The sequence below is a fragment of the Sylvia atricapilla genome, chromosome 1 (assembly GCF_009819655.1).
Source record: "Sylvia atricapilla isolate bSylAtr1 chromosome 1, bSylAtr1.pri, whole genome shotgun sequence".
Classification (NCBI taxonomy): domain Eukaryota; kingdom Metazoa; phylum Chordata; class Aves; order Passeriformes; family Sylviidae; genus Sylvia; species Sylvia atricapilla.
In genome coordinates this window covers 33186911-33202851 of record NC_089140.1, presented here as the reverse complement: position 1 = coordinate 33202851, position 15941 = coordinate 33186911, and positions in this window count along the sequence as shown.

The following is a 15941-nucleotide window of genomic DNA, read 5'->3' as shown; positions in this document are numbered from 1 at the left end:
GGGACATGGACGCCTGGGATCCTCGGGACACGAACATCCGGGATCCTCGGGGCACGGATACCTGGGATCTTTGGGACACGTCTGACGCCCGCCTTTGAGGGAAGCAGGTCCCAGGTACCCACCTGGAATTTTCCTGAAAGCACACCGCACATGGCTGGTAAACCCTCTGTTGCCTGAAATGAGCACAAGGGACTTTACAGTAGCTCCAGGTGCAGACTGGCCTGATGTCCTTCCTGTAGGCGGGGAAGAGCCATGGCCCTCACAGCCAAGGAACTGCTCTGTCTCCCCGGTAGAAGCATCTTTCTGTTGGGCTGAAAAGCAGATGACCTAAAGCCCAGCGTTTCCACTGAACAAGAACCATGCTTTCTGGCCACCTCTCTGCAGTCTGACCCTCATGCCCCTGTTTTCCCAGCAGAGCATATTCCCTTCTACTGCATGAAGAGAGTGTGAGACACCAAATACAACATGCAGTGAACAGCAGCTCTGCCTATGAAATATAATGATATAAAAGAAGTTTCCTCACAGGTTCACAGACTTTCTTCTCATTTCTCCACCACAGCAAGTGAGAGGGATTTGTAACTGCACATATTTTCAAAAGATGAGAGAAAATTATTCCTGCAGCTGAACTTCTACCTATGCAGAGCTGACTGTGGGAGCTGAGACCTAATATCCCTACCCTAAGAGTTTGGGCATGAGCACATCACAGCAATCTAGAGCCGAGGCAAGTGGAGGTGGCAAAACTGTCCACATCATCCAGATTAGTAAGGAACAAACACAAAATAATCTCACCTACCCTTAAACACACAACTGGTCAGTGGGCAGAATGAAAAGCTTGAGTCAAGATGTGCAGTGAGATTGAACCTCCTTCAAGCCTACTCTCCACCTTGACAGGATGGGAATTATGTTGCCTTTGAGCCCAAGGTTGATTTTTTGGCCTTCTGACCTATGCAGAAATTCTTTGCTATGTGTTCAAAGCATGCTGTGACCTGGCCTCATTCTAAGATTGCCAGATACTCTGGATTATATAGGATATCTTATGTTATATTTGCATAAAATGTCCTGCATTAGAAGTTTATGAATAATGGACTTCCTTGGATGTTCACTGCATCCACTGCTTGTCTGACAACCTAAAACCTGCAAGTCTAGAGACACAGCTGTTGCACACAAGTAAATAAATAATGTATTTACTATAAAATTACCCTCCATGCACAATGAGCTCATCAGAGAACATCTCAGATTTTCATAAACAAAATATACCAGCCCTGCCTAATGTGCAGCCCTGTTTCTGCAAAAGTAAATATCTTACCATGGGCTCCTGCCTTATAAATCATGGGGTTTATTTTTCCATTGCAGGAATGTGCTGCAGATTTATAAAACATTTAAGACCCTGTGGTTAATGTTTCCTCTGTTCATGAATATCCTGAGGGACCAAACCATTGTTTAATCTTCTACAAAAATAACCATGATTTATACAAAAGTTGTTTGAAACATATTTCTTTTATTAGCATACCACTGAATGTCAAAACCAGAACCTAGATTTACCTACCATTCACACTACCCACATAATATATAATGCTGTGTGCATTAACTAAGGAAAAAAGTAAATATTGCTCCTGTTGAGTTAAAGTCTACAGGTAGATAGCTTAATTTTTCAGGTGATTTGGATCTAGATGAAGATCCAGCAGTCATATGGGTTAATAGAGCCTCAGTGTGCTATAGATCTGAAGTGCTCCTTGTCTGTAAAGTGACTTTCTAAGTCAAACACCAGGAAAAAAAAACCCAACCCAGCCAATGAACCAAACAAAAAACAAGCTTTGTTTGCCTTGCCTGGCTGCCAGAGTGCAGCTTGGATTTCCTCATATGGTACAGGTTGGACACCAGGGACACTAAAATTACCAGCTTTTGAAAAACTGATATAGAAAAGTAAAATTTAAACTGGGAATCCAAATTAGAACCTGCTGCAATAGTAGAAGTTCTGACAAGGTCTGTAGAAATGGGATGACCAGGGGCATGTGTGTTATCAGGTCTCACAGACTCCATTCCCCAGAAGTTACTGGAGAAAACATTCTTTCTCTCTGACCTGCAGACTCTGAAGGCAACATGTCATTTTGCATCATGCTCCATGTCCAGTCATTTACAGGCTTAGAAGTGACCTTGAGGCCACCCTCCACCTGGAACCAGCCCATTCCTACCAGCAGGACAGGCCCCAGGTCCCAGCCTGAGCTAAATCAGCTTTGCACAGCCCTCAGGAACAAGAAATAACAGGGAAAAATATTGGGGTTCAACAGCAACATCTGGGATGATGCACACAAGCGGGGAAGGCAGCGATAAATATTTGTATTTAGTCACTTCTCAAGGGGCACATTAAAGGAGGAAGTGTGTTTGTTATTCCCAGTCAGAAACAACAGTGGGGCTTGGGGGCTGAGGTTGAAAGTGCATATCAGTAATTCAGTGTGGAATATATTATTATAGGGATTTGGTGTAATTATCAAAAGCAAAACAAAGAAATGAAGAAAAATTCATTCCAGCTCTCAAATTACATTTGGTCAGAAAGTCTTTTTTTTCCCCCTCCTTTTTTATTTGAGAACCGGCGGAGTCTTTGGTTTGCACGTCTGCACATTCACTATTCAAGCCTGTCTGAGAACCTCAGACTTTTCTACACAGAGAAACAAGATGTGAGGAAAATGAAGTTACTAAGCTGACAACTGTTTTCTCTAAGAACACAAGCTTAATTAATAACCTCAGGAAGTTCAGAATTAAAGTTATATTTTAACAAGTTTTCAGACATCACAGATATGGTAAAACTTCAGAATGTTGCTAATCTGCTCAAGAAATCAGAATTTGTCTCAAGGAGACTGTGTAACAAGCACAGGAATGCAAACAGAGGATTACTGGTGTTTCTGATCACCTTGAGCTGAAAAATTCCCTTGCTTTTAAGTTCTATGCTAGTACATGGAAGAACATGAATACAAAACTCATGTGCTTGAGTTCTACCTGACTTAAGTAAGTATTATTTCACTCTCCATTCAAGAGCAATGCTAATTTGTAGTATCAGCGTGTGCAATTCAAAATGCAACATTCAGAATCAGTGTGTGCAACTCTCATGACACCAAGAGGGGTAAAGATGGGCCTTTGGTTTCAAACCTCCTTTCACAAACACTATGGCTGTGCCATCCGGAGAGTGGCCAGAGAGAAGGAAGGATTGAATCCACGAAGTGAGGAGAAAGATGAAACAGATATTCCACTAACATTACCTGCTGCAGCTTCCCTGGGCCAGCTAGTATTAGCAGAGAAATGGGCTTTGTTTAGTCCAAGATGCCCTCCTGTTTTGATGCTCTTCCTTCTCAGGATGGAGAGATTGATAGCACCAAGTCCTCACTTATTCCGTGAGTTTACCTGCTGGAACAAAGTCTCTGAAAAGGAGACTCAAGAGCCAGCAGGAATCTCAAAAGCAAGCAAGCAAGCAAACAAACAAACCACCACCACAACAAAACCCAACAAAAACTCCAACAACAAACCCCAAACAAACAATCAAACAAACAAAACAAACACATTCTATTACTCTAATCTTGCCCTTACTTTGGTCACGGCAGCAAGGATTGTCTTTCCTCTTTCTCCTTTTTTTTCTCCCTTAACTTTTAGACTGTTCTTAGCAATTGAGATCCTACTATAATTTGCTGGCAGAATTAATTATTTAAGTTTTATTTTACTGTAATTCCTGGCAGCTGTCCTTACTGAAACTCTCAGTTGCCAAAGGAGGTAAAAACAGATATAAAAATGTTTGTTCAATATCTATGCATTTAAAAAAGATAATAATTCTAGCAATAAATAATTGTCTTAGTTATGGTTTCCTTTGCTATCTAAATGGCTTTTATGGGTAAATAACAAACCTTAGAGGCAGAAGAGCAGTGGGAAAAGAGCTATATTCTCTCTAATTTAAATGCAGGTATTTCTGATAGCACAGTAGGATACCTGTGCTATCAGAAATACTAGAGTTGTTCAGCAGAACTTCTTCTGATCTTCTTCTCCAAAGGTGAGAGTGGCCTTTCATTAGATAACAGCCATTGCACTAAGCATAAGGAACACAACGTGTAAATGTCAAGCCCACCAGTATCACAACTGAGATGGTTTTATTCACGATAGATGAAAATAGATGTACATATACTCATGAGATGTAAAAACGAACAGAGTGCTGAAAAGCAAGTGTACAAGTGTACGTCACTCTTCCACTCACCTTTTCCCACATGGCCTCCAGGATCCTTCACACACACACACACACACAAAAAAAAACCCCCAAAAACAAAAACAAAAAACAAACAAAAAACCAAACCAAAACAAAAAAAAGGTGGATCCCTCTTGTTTTATTATCTGTTTTGGAAATCAATACAGACAAGATGTTAAGCATTTGAGGATTCAGGCTCACACAGGAAATCTCATCAGAAGGGAGTATGGTCCCAAGCAAATTCTCTCCCCCCCAGCTGACAGTTTAATGGGACCAGATTTCCACCTCCCTTCTCCTGACTCCAGGGGCAGCAGCCTGCCTGTCAGAGCCCACCGTGCTGGGTAAGCTCCACCAGATAGCTGGCACAGCACAGTCTCCTACAAACTTATTTTCAAGAAAGCAATTCACAGTGATCCAAAATGGCCTAGATATAGTCTATTATAATTGAATAGATTCTATGTTCAGTTTCATTGGCTAAAAAGCTACACTTAATGGAAACAAGATGTAATTCTACACACCTTTGACTAGTATGAATTGTTGCAGAAGGTATAGTAAACAAAAGATCAAGAAGCAAATTTAGCCTTATTTTTTATTTATCAATTAATTTCAGTGGCTACAAAAGAGCTTTGGGTTTGTCCCTAATAAAAATAATTATATTCCATACATAATGCACTCAAAATGTATCATGATATCCTTGCAGTTAAGAGTGGAAAGAAGAATTTGGACCCACATAAAAGGCACAGCAATGAGAAGAAATCTCATTCTGAGCAGAAATCTTTCTACTTGGTTACCACGCAATCTAATTCTGACAGTGCACTCAACTTGAAAAATGACATCCCCATCTCTAAGAATTGAAAGGTGGCAGAAAAAGCCGGCACTCGGTGCTTTAGTCTAAAGCAATTATGAGCTCCTCACAAGCTCAAAGACAAGAATTGATTTTCATTTCTAGATTATCAAGAGGTGGGGGCAAGCAGGTCAGGAAATCTGACCCTATCTTGACCTGCTGGATTGGATTGTTCTCCGACCTGTTCAATATTGAAAAGGATTGTTTGGGAGAGAGGGAGGAGGAAAAGAGAAATCCTTTGGTATATTTTGTGCCCAGTGGTATCTAAGCATTTTTTTTTTTTCACCTTGCTTTATGGTCTTAATTCAATATCTAATATTTTATGGTGCTTATTTGAAAGACATTTCCCCATGAGTCACCAAATCCGATAAAGACAGCAAAAACTGCAGACTTCTGAATCAAGGGAATGTAAAAGTGATATAGAAATAAGCACAACCTGGCCTCAGAGGGGACCTGTAAATCTTTAGATCACTCCTGTGCTATACGTATGCCTATAAACCAACCAGTTGTCCTGTATTTTTTGCTGTTGTGGTGATCCAACATTTGTGTAACACCATCTGTTTCAAAAGGCTCCAAATCATTGCACCATTACCTGGCTTCCACAGAAATCTTGCCATTTACCAAGGTGAAACACTTGCAGCTATGCTTTAAACTGAAATAAGATGAAGCCTTGCTAATTCAAGTTCATAGTTCATCACTACTCAGACTACTGAAAACTGGTATGACTGTAATATTGCTTTATTTTTCTGAAGGTGCTTTAGATAAACTCATGTGCTTTTCCTTTTTTCTCACATTATGAAGGAGTATTTTGTCTACAAGGAATAATACACAAGTTAAACAGTATCTTCAAGGAGTAGGTATGAAAAAGAAAAACTTTGTAGAGGAATTCAAAGCAGCAAGGGGTCAGGAATAGCTTAAACACTAAGCCAGTGTTGTGTTTTAACCTGGTAGGCAGCTGAACACCACACAGCCATTCACTCACTTCTCCCCCCCCTCAGTGGGGTAGCGGAGAGAATTGGACAAAACTTTGTGGGTTGAGAGACAGACAGTTGAATAGGACAGAAAAGGAATGGAAAATACTAATAATACAAATAAGAAGAACTCAAAAATACTTAGAATGTACAAAATAAATGGTGCACAATATTATTGCTTTCCTGAGAAGTGTCCTCTGGCCAGCTGATATATATTACATACTATATGCTATATATACATGTTTATATATACAGTTTATATACTGGGGTATATATGGCATATGGTATGGAATAACTCCTTGTCCAGTTTGGGTGAGATGTGGCTGTGTCTCCTCCCAACCTCCTGTGCCCCCACCCCACTCCCTGGCAAGGCAATGTGAGAAGTTGAAAAGTCCTTGAGCACTGCTTAGCAACAACTAAAACATCAGTGTGTTATTACCGCTATTCTCATTCTAAATCCCAAACACAGCACTGTACCAGATACTGGGAAAAAATTAACTCTATCTCAGCTGAAACCAGCAAATTTTTGTATGTATTACCATAAATCAGCTCCAGCACAGCTAATCTCTTCAGGTACAGGATACCTCTGTCCATGTTGATCCACTTGCCTGGATGAATATATGGTATCTTCCTGGAAGGGATACCTTTCCTTCTCTCCTAAACCGGAGGCACCTCCAGAGGCTGAGAAAGCTAATGCCTTTGTTCCAATCACTTTGTCAATGCCTATTTCCCTAGAAACAGATCCTAGCTTTTTGGCTTCCCTACCTCTAATTCCAGGCTACTGGGCCATTTGTCCCAGCATTGGAACAGAGAGGTGACAATGTACTCATCTGGAAGATGGCTGAAATCTCTTCACATATCCAGCTGCAAACACAGGGGGGAGAGATTGGGGTGGTTACTGCCTTGTTTGAGTCCTGTCTCTTTTCTTCCTTCTGTTCTCATGATGGCCTTGCTTTGGAGTAGTCTGCCTCATCCACTTCTTCCCTTGAGTAACCAAAGAATTTCTTCCTTTATGAGATGAGTTGACTTTTGCTTCCAACATTTCTTCATGTGTTATAAGAATGGCTGATAATGACAAGTTGGCTCAGATGTGTGGATGTGTGTTCAGTCACATCATGGGGGTTGGAGCAACTGCAATAGCTGTCACTTTGTTATCAGATTAAGAGATCTTCTCTTACCCTTGAGGGTAGTGAGTGGTGTTGGACAGGGTTCAGGGGATGTGGGCCAGGCCCCAGCATGTTGCAATGATTTGTGTTTCTCAGGAATTGTGCAGCTCACTTTTTCCAAATATTTTATTAGTATTTTAGGGTTCTGCTCCTGTTCAGGGATGAAGTCAAAAACATTGGAAGTGCCTATTGTCCTAGGTACTTGCCCATACTGTCCCATATACCCTAACACTCACAACTGTCCAGTCTCCAGGTAGATCTCTGGGTGGTATTCTTAAATAGATGTTTAAACAAGATATGGAGCACGTTCAGTAATATAAGACATGTCAACAGAAACATGCCAGTCTGAACATCCCAATAATATTCAATATTCTCAAAAGCTATAGTAACTAGCCTGGAGAATAAGGAAAATGGGAAGACAAAAAGGAAGAAAGGAGGGTGAATGAGTTGGGGACACCTTCCCCTACTTTGTCTCACCCATAGCTTGGCTCTCTAAGGAGAAGTCATAAATTATTACTAGTTTCTGAGTGATGGCTCCAAGAGTATGGAGATGAGGGCAGTCTGTGCACAAATACCAGATTAGTCTTATGACCAGCAATTTTATCATATCAGAAGCCAGTGTTACAAATGACAGCAAAATGATAAACCTTAACCTAGCCCCCAGAGGTGACAAACACCACAAGAGGGAACATATACAGCAAGTGAAGTGCTACACAGTGCAACTCTGAGAACAAGTGCAACAGCTCTGTTAGCAAATAAATCAACACTGTGAGGAGTGACTGTACAACTAATATAATGAATGTTTATGATTTTTTTTTTTTAAACATTCTGGTCAGACCCATCATTATCTTCGCCCTTTTGGTACCATATTGGGTGTCAGAAAAATGGCTGTTGTGGTTTAACCTGGCTGGCAACTAAATACCACAGCTTGCTCACTTGTTTTCCCTCTCCCTGCAGCAGGACAGGGGAGAGATTCAGAAAGAATGATTAAAAGTTTGGGGTTGGGATAAAGACAGTTTAATAAGACAGAGCAGGAAGGGGGATTATTATTGTTATTATTATTAATAATAATATTAATAATAATAATGACAGTAGTAGTTGCTGCTGTTATATGCAAAATAACCATGCACAGTGCTGTTGATCACCGCTCACTGACCAATGCCCAGACAGGTCCTGAGCAGTGTCCCTGACCAGTGTCCCCCCAGTCTGCACAACTGAGAAAGCTGTCATATGGTATGGAATATTCTTTGTCCAGTTTGGGTCACTTGTCTCAGCTGTGTCCTCTTTCAGCTTCTTGTGGGCCCAGCCTACTCTCTGGCAGGGCAATGTGAGAAGTTGAAAAGTCCTTGAGCACTGCTTAGCAACAACTAAAACATCAGTGTGCTATCAACATTATTCCCATTCTAAATCCAAAACACAGCACTGTACCAGCTACTGGAAAGTAAATTAACCGTCTCCCAGCTGAAACCAGGACACCCAGTTCCAGAATAGTGGGATCCCACTCTAAAAACTGTACAGGGTGTGTACAGTCAGCCACCACTAAGATGTTGCCATTTCTGTCAGAAATGCCACAGCTGCTTAACAGCCCACATTGACAGAAGCCCTCAAAGGAGAGAATAGGAAACAAAAAATGAACGAAACATGGTGCCAACTGAACTGCAGGACTGCTACGGAGAAATGGAGTTGGTCACTGGGACTGGTGTTACTGCAACCATCTGGTTTCCTAAAACTTCAGGAAAACTGAGGGTTTTATGAAAGTGTGACGGAAAGAGCCAGGCAAAGCCATGCATTGCAAAGCATTGAAGCCAAATGTAGGCATTCAGGGCAGTGGGGCAGCCACTAAAACACACACAGAAATTATATTTTCTGCAATAATCTGTCTGGTTAATACATTATAGTGCCCAGCTTTTTCAATCCAATTTTAATCCAATGTCTACCTTTAAAACAAGAATAAACAGGCCACTTTGCCTTTTTCCCCAAAATCAAGCAAAAATTGAAATGAAATGTCTAAAATGTTCCAAAATAGATCTCTGCTGCTGCTAAACCTCCTCAGTAAGAATTCGGTCTGTGCAAGAAGACCACATTCAAAGTAACAAATGAACATGCAAGTGTGATTCTAGTGTCTTACTTCTTGATTCTCAAGCAGGAATGTGAGGCACAATGGCTCTGCATACATAAATGCTATAAAATTGGTGCAGACAGCTGGCAAATCATTAATTAACAGCAGTAATGATTTCAAACCAGAGCTCTGGGGACTCCACAGGAAATAGGAAGTACACTGGCCCTGCTTTCATTTATGCTTCTGACCTTGTTTCTTCACCATAAATAAGAAGAAAAAACCAATCCATGTCTGAGCCAGGATATCACACAAGCCACAACCATTAGTCCTTGAGATAATGCACACTCTGAAGGAGTCTCAGCACAGAAAGCTTTCTTCAAGTATGCTCCAGCATCAAACTGATGAAAAAATGACTCTGGAATACTATACATCCAGTGCTAGATAATTAATCACAAAGATTAATCTAAATAATTCAAAAGTTAAAAAAAAAAAAAAGATAGATTTTCTCCCCTTCTATTGTAGCCTAATTTTAACATATTAGATGATTCATATTGCTCCCTGGATTGTCCCCAGGAGTATCACACAAATGGAACTGCACATAAATGCTAAGCTAATATGTAAATGAGAAATAATCTTAAGATTTATCTATGAACTCCAGCTTCTTTTAGCAAATTAATTCATTGACAGCAGAAGGGTTACTGTCTCTCTGTGAAACATAAGAGGGAAAATGTTGGTTCACAGAAGATTTATTTCCATAATAGACCTAACAGGTCCAATAATTATTATAGTTCACCATGTTGTTCCTGAGTTTGTGCTGAAGATTGCATTCCCTGTTAGCATAAAATATATCTGCAGGGAAAAGACAAGGAGAACAATTTAAAATGCGTAATATTTTCTCCTGAGGATGAACTCTACTAGAGTAGCATCTCCATATGCACAAGATGGAAGTGATAATCTGGAAATTATGTACTAGTAAAGCCCTGGGGAACAGGCAAAGAACAGTTATGTTATGGCAATGGAGAAAATGGCTGCCCTCAATGTGCAATTTGTGCTATCCTTTCTACGATTAAAAAAAAAAAAAAAAAAAAAAAAAAAAAAAAAAAAAAAAAAAAAAAAAAGAGAGAGAGAGAGAGATAAAAAAAGAGCACTTCTTTCTGTTTTGAGCTGGCAACACTATGTGCCTTACCACCCCAGAGCCAGCCCGAGCCTTTCTGGCCCCCTTGGGAAGTTGGGGATGTGAGGGCAGGGGTTTGGGCAGACAAAACCCCGCACACAGACTCCCAGGGCTGGGAGGAGGTAGTGTGGGCACCTCCACATCGCCCAGGCTCCCGGGGCTGCAGTTCTGCAGTTAGCACTCTCTGTGCAGTTAGCACAGCAATGCCAGAGCTGTATGCCACGTGCTGAATGGGAATAGGGATGGCAGGTGCATGGGAATGCCCACCAAAGTGGCAAACCCTGCGCCTTTTCTGCCTCCACAGGGCAAGACTGAACCTTACACACCAGTTTCCCTGTGCCTCCACAGCTGCCGTGTGTGTTTGGGCTGGTGAAGGGCAAGAATACTTTGCTCTTTGCTATTTTAATTTCTCTGTTGATATGGATCAAGATGGTTAAAATACATGGAATGGGTATTTTGCCTCACTGGTGAGGAAAAAGGCTGAGTGACCAAAAAACGGTCTAGCACTGGAAAAAACCACAAACCAACCTGAAGTATTTGCATAACTGTATATTTAAACTATAAAACCTGCCAGAAGATGTAAATTCACCTCGTGTCTCTCTAGGACGTCATTCATTCCTGGCGCTTCCCTGACTGTTTCCCTTTTATCCGTTCTGCTTTGCTGCCAGGTGATTCAAACCAAGGGCTGAGGCAGCACTTCGGGGCTGCGGTTCAGTGTCTGCAGCCCGCACCCCTCCTGCGGCAGATGAAAGAATTACCTCAGAGCCTGCTCTTCTGCACGGGCGATAACACGGCTCTGCTGCTCTGAGAGGGGAGAGCTGCGAACCTGCTTGCATTTCTCAGAGCAGCGAGGCAGGGCTCCAGAGCTACCGCCTGGACAAGCCTGAGACCACGCACACTGACGGAGTTCTGGGTGTCTTAATGATTTTATCACATGACACTCTTTTTTTTTTTTTTTTTTTTTTTTTTTTTTTTTTTTTTTTTTTTTTTTTTTAATTCTGTGGTCCAGCGACGTCCAGGATGGCATTCACAATCATAAAGACCTAGTGTTTGTAAAGCTATGAGAATCTAGCTCTTTGTTTGCTTGTTCGTTTGTTTGGTTTTAAGAAGGCAAGATAAGGATTATAGAAGCCCTGTGACATGGGCTTCAGTCAAGGCACATGAGTGTGATAGACTCCACGAGGAATGAATAATTCAAGCAGATTTAGAGGGGCAGGTCTGGCACTCACAGTTATATTGGTCTGAAATGAAATTAATTCCTTAGCTGTCTCTCACTTACAGCACCAAAATGTAATGTAATTCTAGTTAAGCAGAGATCATGATCAGAAGATCTCTATTACTGCATTTCAGAAGCTCATGGCTTGGAGAAAGCCCCAAACAAATAACAAAACTAAAAGCAATCCACAAAACACAAACTAAAAAATTAGTCTCAAGTGTTCAACTTGTCCCAACAGCAGTGTTTATGCCACTAAAAACACCTATGAGAAAAAAAAAATCACTTAACTCTTACCACAGAGTGCTTTAAATGAGCTCCCTTTTATTTTTTTAATTTCCCCTCATGTCTGGAAAGCACACTTTCTACACTTACTTTACTTTAAAGTAGACTTCAGTTTGTGTTTGGCATAGGGAAAATTCATCTCTTGACATAGCCATGAACTACCCCTGATATTTTTGACTTCCATCTACAGGCTGAATGTTTCTGGCATGCAAGAGCTCTGCTATTCCTGCCTGTGTTTCTGTTACTCTTTCCACACAATGCTTTGTACTTCTAAAAGTCTTTCCATAGTGACTCCTGGAGCACTGCAGACAAGATTCTCAACCTGCTCCAGTGAGGTAAACTCTGAGTTGCTCTCTAGAGACCTGGAAATTGAGAGAAGTTATACACCTGGTGAGTCCCCAGGGTCAGAAACAGAAACCAGGAATGACACTCTGCTGTCCTGTCCTCATAACCAGGGAGTACAGCTTCACGTGTAAACCACCCTTGAATCTCTGTTGCAAAATTTTTCACTCATGGACTCTCCATGCAGTTAACTGCTTCACTCTTTCTTTTTGTGAGCAGCTACCTATTTAACATATTGGGGTGAAATAAATAAGTGTGGAAGAAAACATCTGTTTCTCTAACATGCGTAAAACAGACATCATCTGCAAAGTGTGTTGAGTAGCAGTTGTGCAAACCACAATAACTGTAATACGAGAAAAATAGATCTAATCAGATTTCATGCTTATTCATTCTTTGGCATTGCATGAAATACAGTGTATGACTCCTTTAGGGCATAATCCAATGCCTGTCAGTCACTGGAAAAATGCTCACTTATTTTATGTGGAACAGATCTTGAATGGAGCAAGGAATATGATTTAAAATATTCATTCAAATATTTTATGATATTGATTTAAAGGGAATATGATTTAAAATTTCCTTCAAAAAGGGAAATACCTATAAGCGTTGGCAAGATTAAAAGTTGTTTATTCAGACAGATATCAGTCCCAGATGATGTGAAATAAGGGACAACGAGTAACTCCATGATAACGAATTACAAAAAAGTCTGCACCAGGAAACATAATTTCCAACAACCAAAAAAAAAAAAAAAAAAAATCAAAAAAAAGACCTTGTCCTTGTTTTACACCCTGGTATGGAAGTATTTCTGTCCCTTATACATGTCTGTATTGCCAGGTTTTAGGGTTTCTTTTATTAACCATACAGCTACATAATTCTTTTAAAAGTCCTATTAAACTATTTGGATCTGTAGAGTTTTCTGCCATTGAGTTTCAGACATCCTGATGAATTGCATATCCAAAGAAATTTATAAAGTTAAACTAAACCAGGATTAGAGACACAATAAAATAAGTTGGCATGAATTTTTCGGCAATTGACCTTTTTTTTTTTTTTTTTTTGCATTGGCCCAATGCTGTAACTTTATCCATCAAAACATTTTTTGCACTTCAGGCAAATTATATTCCAGGACGTTAATAGCATATAAATCTGTCTATATGAGATCCCCAGCTAGTGGGAAATGTTCCTACCTACATCAGTGTAGGTCAGGTAAAAAACCAAGCTGATGCACTTTTATCTCCTTTTCCTGCTGTGCTCCTCCACAGCAGGAATCTGTAATAATCTTTATGAATAGCCAGCAATTTATTTGCATATTGTAAAGTATTTTTAAATGACAAGAAGACACAGTGTCTAGAAAAAAACCCACAATTTAAAAATTAGCCTTATGTGTCGTAGTGCAACAATTCAGCTAGATTTCACCTGTTTTCAGTGGTTCACCATGTTATTTGTCAGCAATAATACAGCAAATATGCACAATTCCCTTATAAAATTATGCGAGCAGCAGACACAACAAAAAAATTAACACTGTAGAAAAAAAATCTCAAAAAAAAAAAAAAAAAAAAACCCACCCCAAAACAAACCAGAAACCCCCAAACAAAGGCATGTTACACATTTTGAAGTAAAACAAGCACATATTTTTAATATAAAAATAACTGCCCCGAAGGCGTGCTGTCAAACACAGAAAAAAATGCATTGCAGACTTGCACGTTTCCCTCTCGGGCACTGTGAGAACTTCATGCATGAATTATACTGACACAGCGAACTTCAGAATGACCAGGTTTTCAATACCACATCCTACAACTGCGTTCTGGGTGTACTTCTAATTTTCTACCCAAGTCTGCACCCTGAAAATGAGCTACATCCAGCATCTCGTGTAGCTTCCTTGACTGTTCATTACGAGGTCTATCTTTCTCTAGACGGATTTTTCAGTCTTCGTTTGCTTGATCCTTAAGCAGGGATTTTGTCCCTAGTTTTGCAAAAGTTATGAACAGTTTATCCTAGAAGTCCTGATAAAAAGCAAGCATCACAGGATCAGAACGCAAAGTTGCCTGCCGGCTTGGCGCCAGGGCTCTCAATTAACGAAATACACGGTACGATTTAATAGTGTGTGTTTAGAACAAATATTGCAAAAAGGCTTAATGGACAGAACGCGATACAATACAAACCATCCTCATGTACAAACTGCTGCTTGCTGTGTTGAGAACTGTTCCCTGCCGTTCTGAGAGACTCCGGCATCATTTGTGCATTTGCTGGCCAGCTCTGAAGTGAGTTCTGAAGGCACAGCTACGTCCTTAACTTATGCGATATTAATTCCGCAAAGTGTTTATGTCATAGGTGTCAATTCGTGCGTGTTCACGAGATATAGAGAACAGCTTGCGAAGTACACTATCAATAGTGAGGAACAATCTGTTAAAACAAAAAAAAACCCAAAAAACAAAACAAAAAAAAAAGGCAAATAATGCTTTTATAATTCACGATTATATATAAGTAAACTTTCAGGTGTTCTTTAATCTTAAATTGTAAGCTAAAAATATGCCCTTAACGCGGTGCCTTTAAGACCCCACGGACCACCAGGAGAGTTTTGTTCTGAAAGCGACTTTAACGAAAAGGCTGAAATGATCGCTCGAGGCAAGACGATCACTTAAATCACTTCAGATGATCATTTAAATCATGGCGAGGTGAAGCCGAGGCACTTCAAAAACGAAGCTGCCTAGAGCGAATAGTTCCAATGCTACTTGCTTCTTTTAAAGAACCGCATCGGGGAGGCTGGGGGAAGGTTTAAATTAGCGCTCGGACACTCGGTGTCTCGGAGTCATTGTTCCATCAGCGGATTTTTTCCCATTAACCGCGTAGGCGGCATTCACAGTTTTTCACCGCGGCACACCAAGTGATGGAGCCCAAGCAGGGCTGAGCCGCCACACCTGAGCTGCGGCAGCCGCGTGTCAAACTTTGCCCCTCCCGGCTTAACCTGAGCGCTCCCCTCGCCCCCCTCGATCACACCGCCACCACCGGGGCTGACACCCGCTAATCGCCCGGCACTGCTCATTAGCCGCAAAGGGCGGAGCTGGGATCACCCCTCCTTCAGGGGTTTCCATCCTTCCCCCTCCCTTTCATCCCACGCATCCCAGCGGCTGCAGGGCAGCGCCGCCCCCGCACCCCCCTCAGAGCGGGAATGCCCTGGGGCCTGGGGGGCGGCGGTGGGGCACAGCCCGTGCTGGGGGAGGCGGGCACAGGGCCGGCAGGGGCGGTCCCCGCTCCCCGGGGCGGGCACAGGGCCGGCAGGGGCGGTCCCCGCTCTCCCGGGCGGGCACAGGGCCGGCAGGGGCGGTCCCCGCTCCCCGGGGCGGGCACAGGGCCGGCAGGGGCGGTCCCCGCTCTCCCGGGCGGGCACAGGGCCGGCAGGGGCGGTCCCCGCTCCCCGGGGCGGGCACAGGGCCGGCAGGGGCGGTCCCCGCTCCCCGGGGCGGGCACAGGGCCCGGAGGGGCGGTCCCCGCTCCCCGGGGCGGGCACAGGGCCGGCAGGGGCGGTCCCCGCTCCCCGGGGCGGGCACAGGGCCGGCAGGGGCGGTCCCCGCTCCCCGGGGCGGGCACAGGGCCGGCAGGGGCGGTCCCCGCTCCCCGGGGCGGGCACAGGGCCCGGAGGGGCGGTCCCCGCTCCCCGGGGCGGGCACAGG